Here is a 4,553-nt window from a genome sequence, read left to right as displayed (position 1 = left end):
TCGCTAAAGTCCAAAAAAAGAATAAAAAGATTTACCGAATGTTCTGGAAATAACGAATGTATTCGTTACTTTGCTATTCGTATTGTCGTGGCAATTCGGGAATGTTCAAAATATGTTTTCGTGCATTCGGATCGGTCCGAATGCACGAAAACGGTAAAATTCGGTAAATTAGACATTCGTGCCGAACCGAATTGCACATGTCTACCACAAGTTGAAGAGATTATGGTGCCCGTGCTTCAACTCAGTGAGCCTATCCTCCCAGTGAGCTTCGGCACCTCGGGGTCACCACTCCCCGAGGCACAAAAGTACCTCGGCTCTAGACCCTCTCAGCCTCATGGCGAGACCCGGAGGGAACAGGTCACATCGGGGCAGCCGTCGAGCTGATTCCTCAGAACCAGCCCCGGAAAGCCCTGGTACACCTGCATCCTTCATGCAGCACCCATCCCCACCAGCCCCATACCGGCGTCACCGTACACCGACATGAAAAACTGATAAGAACAGATACTACACTTGATCTTAGCCAAAAGGCCGAGAAGCGAACAAACAGCAAGTTCCATGCACAAGCCTTTTTCTGATGAATGGGACTCATGCAGGGAACTTGCTAGGGGTCATACGGTTGCAAAGGATCAACTTTTGGGTACATGAACTGTCCCTTAAAGGGGTACTCCGCCTCTAGATATCTTATCCCCTATGTAAAGGATAGGGGATAAGATGTCTGATCAAGGGGATCCTGCTGCTGGGACCCCAGCAATCTCCATGCAGCAACCAAAATTCTAAATAGTATGTTTAGATCACTGGTTCCTGTGGTAAGATTCGTGACATCATGCCACACCTTCTTGTGACATCACACCACCTCCCATAGACATAAATGGAAAGGGCGTGGCGTGAGGTCATGACCCGCACCACGAGAACCCAGAGTTCTAAATATATTATTCAGAACGCCGGGTGCTGCATGAAGATCGCGGGGATCCCAGTGATCAGTCATCTTTTGTCCTATCTTTAAGGTAGGGGATAAGATATCTAGGGGCGGAGTACCACTTTAAGGAATTAGAGAGTGTAGGCATGCCTTACAAGCAGGTAGAAAAAGAACAGCTGGGAGAAATGACAGGACACGAAGCAATGTTTGGCTGGGACTGATTTTGGGTGTGTTCTGGCCAATTAAAGGAGAACTATGGCAAAAATTAACTTATCCCCTATCCATGGGTTATGGGATAAGTAGCTGATCGTGGGGGGTCCCCCTGCAATACCTGGGAAGAGACCCGTCGCTCAGTGAGAAGCGCTCGCTGCAGACGTCAAATCTCAATTTCCCTGGACCCCCCCCCCCCCTTCCTTCATGTCCACCACAGACGCCCCCAGACTGCTGTCTCTTACAGAGTTTTATGCCCAGAAATGGTTGGCTACTCACTTTGTCAGTAGATTCTCATCCTAAATATGAAGACAATCGGGGAAATGTACCTGTGGAGAGGAAATGTTGTCCAGTTGCTCTAAGCAACCAATCAGATCACTTCTTTTATTTTTCAGAGGTCTTCTCAAGAATGAAAGAAGCAATCTGATTGGTTGCTGTGGGCAACCTGATGAAAACATCTTTTTTTTCTTTAACAACTACAGTACTACAACTCCCATTGTAGTGTGTCTGTTCAACCTGTGCCTCCTCCGACCCTGACCTTTAGGGGGGCACAGACGGACCACACTGGGGGTTGTAGTACTTTCATTTTTACAGTTCCCCTATAACTCTACAGCTTCGGTAGAAGTATGAGGCTCAGCCTTAGAGTCAGTGTATCTGGCTGCTCCAGTGTTCTTCTATTTTACAGCCTGGACCCTGTTCTCCTCCACACTGGTCCCTGTGGTCCGGTCAGATGGTTCTGGACTGGGGCTGAACGGTTGCTTGAGGGATTTAGTGGCACATTTTTTTGGGACTTCAGTTGTTGGATGACCTCTCTCTTCAGTGGCTGCTGATATTCGTAGTACAGAATTTACAGGTGTTACGTAAAAGGGGTACTCCAGGGGAAATTTTTTTAAATTTTTTTTTAAATCAACTGGTGCCAGAAAGTTAAACAGATTTGTAAATTACTTCTTAAAAATCTTAATCCTTACAGTACTTATCAGCTGCCGTATGCTATAGAGGAAGTTGTATAGTTCTTTTCGGTCTGACTACAGTGCTCTCTGTGAGTAGGAGCAAATCTCCATAGTAAACTTCTCCTACTCCAGACAGTTCCTGACATGGACAGAGGTGTCAGCAGAGAGCACTTCCTGTGGAACACAGCAGCTGTTGGGTGTGTCTGACTTCCAGAGTTTTCCAGAGAGAGAGGATTGTAGCAGTGTTTCCTACAGCCATTTCCCCAGGAGGGTGGCAGCTTCCTTGGGAGAGACTCCTGCTATGGAGCCCCAGACTTCCACCCCTCGAACTAGGCCGGCAGGGGGTGGGAGTGAGAGAGCTACGGCCGATTCCCAGGACAGGGTGAGAAGATCCAGCAGGCTCCGCAGTAATGTGGAGCCCACTCCCCCGTCCGTCGCTGGAAACCGCAAGGCGTCCGATAAGAAGTTTATGATTATGTCTTCGGGGACTGTGTCTGATATTATGGAACCCCAGCAATGAGGGGTGAAGGGTCCCAGGGAGTCGCTAGCTACTTTCGGTTCCCGCATGCAGACAAATCTAGTAGAATATGAGCAGCTGGGGAAAAAGCTGAAAATCATAAGGGAAGACCTGAGGTTTGCTCGCTACAAAACAGATAACTCTGCCAAGGCTATGAGGGCTAAGTTTGCTGCCAGGGTGTGTCAGCTGAAGGCAGAGGAGCAGAAGGTGGTGAGAGCCCGAATGCTGATTGTAGCGGGAGCGGCCATGTTTAAAGAAAAATTGAAGAATGAAGACCGCTATAAAACCATGCGGACCCCTGTGAAGGAGGAAGAGGATAGTCAGGGGGAGGAAGAGTGCTTGTGTGTCACGGAGGAGAAGATGGAGGAAGGTGGTGAGGGAGATGGCGGCAGTGAGGATGATGAGAGTGAGGGGGATGTGTGATACCCTGTGTACCCCTAAGACCTCTGTCACCCCGAGTGCGGATTACATCAACCCTGCCCAAGTCGCCTTACCAGCCACCTCTGAGGAAAGTGACAGTAATGATGGCGGTGACAGTGGACTGGTCTGTGGGGGGCTCTTGCGGGCCATAGTGATGCAATAGTCACCCACCCATCTGGAAAATTTCAGTTTTGGCCAGGACCTGGGCCCTGAGGAGAGGAAGAGGAAGAAAAAGAAGAAAAAAAAAAAGGCTGAGGAGCAGATAAAGTTTGTTTTCTCTCCTATCCAGCAGTCTGGGCCACCTGAAATGTTGGTTCAGGCTGCTGGGCCCCCCACCCTGCCAGATCCCGCTTCTGCTGTGGAACGGGACCAGCACGGGGGGTACAGTGCTGCATCCAATATGGCCGCGGGTGCTACAGTCACGCCTCCTGCTGGTAGGGAAGAGCAGGAAGGGCTAATAGTGGGCAATAGCTATGCGGCAGTTTGCAAGGGGAGCGGTTCCCCGAGTATTGTGAGCAATGTTACTAGCCCTGCGGGGCACTTCTCTGAGAGGGGGGGGAGTGTCCAGGCGCCTGAGGTGTGTGGTGAGATCTTCTGCTCGGGGGGGCGGTCCCCTGGGCGCTGCTAGTAGTGTCGGTGCTGCGGGGCACTCCCCTGAGAGGGGGGGGAGCGTCCAGGTGTAAGAACCTGCTGCTGAGCCCGTGCGGTTGGGCGCAGTGTGTGGCGCAGGCACTGCAGGGATCTCCCCTGTGAGAGAGGGGAGTCCCTGCGCATCAGTGGCAGGAGGAGTGGTGGAGGTGCGCCTGGAGGGGCAGCCTCAGCTTCGGGAGGTGATGTCGGCGGTGACATCTCGAATAGAGGAGGAGTCAGGGTCGCCGACAATGGCAGCCGCCGGTGACCTGAAAATGTACAAAAAGGCCAAGCTAAAGCATGTCCAGGCTAGCCCAGAGGTAGTGGGTGAAGCAGCTGCTGATCCCAAAAATATTGTCAATAAAAGCAATGTTAATACAAGGTGTGTGAAAGATGGGAGAGGTAGTGCTGTGGATAAGAGGGGTGTATGTGGCAGTGGTAGTGGTGCAAATGGGAGGAGTGGTAGTGGTGCAGATGGGAGGAGTGGTAGTGGTGTAGATGGGAGGAGTGGTAGTGGTGTGAATGAGAGTGGTGATAGTGGAGTGAATGAGAGGAGTGGTAGTGGTGCAGATGGGAGGAGTGGTAGTGGAGTGATCGGGAGTGGCAGTGAAGTGAATAAGAGTGGTGATAATGGAGTGAATAGGAGGGGTGGTAGTGGTGTGAATGAGAGGAGTGGTAGTGGTGCAGATGGGAGGAGTAGTGTTGCGAATGAGAGTAGTAGTAGTGGTGTGGATGGTAGGAATAAGAGTGGCTTTTGTGGCAGTACAGGTGGCCTAGGCGGGGATGTAGGGACGGTGTCTGGTCCGGCTGCCCCCCCCCCCGGTCGTCAGGAGTTATGCAAGTGTGGCGGCTGGGGTTTCAGTAGGATCTTTACCTCCTGCATCTGGTGAAGGTCAGTTGCAACGGCGCC

General features: G+C 51.3%; 1 non-coding gene across 1 annotated transcript; it reads right to left on the bottom strand.

Moving 5' to 3' along the window:
• Positions 1-352: 352 nt before the first annotated feature.
• Positions 353-540, bottom strand: LOC130267867 (U2 spliceosomal RNA). Its single transcript, XR_008843314.1, has one exon. It is a non-coding gene; the product is annotated as a U2 spliceosomal RNA (small nuclear RNA).
• Positions 541-4,553: the final 4,013 nt, after the last annotated feature.

Source organism: Hyla sarda, chromosome 4 (genome assembly GCF_029499605.1).
Source record: "Hyla sarda isolate aHylSar1 chromosome 4, aHylSar1.hap1, whole genome shotgun sequence".
Lineage (NCBI taxonomy): Eukaryota > Metazoa > Chordata > Amphibia > Anura > Hylidae > Hyla > Hyla sarda.
The sequence above is the reverse complement of the archived record's forward strand: the minus strand, read 5'-3'. Positions and strand labels throughout refer to the sequence as shown.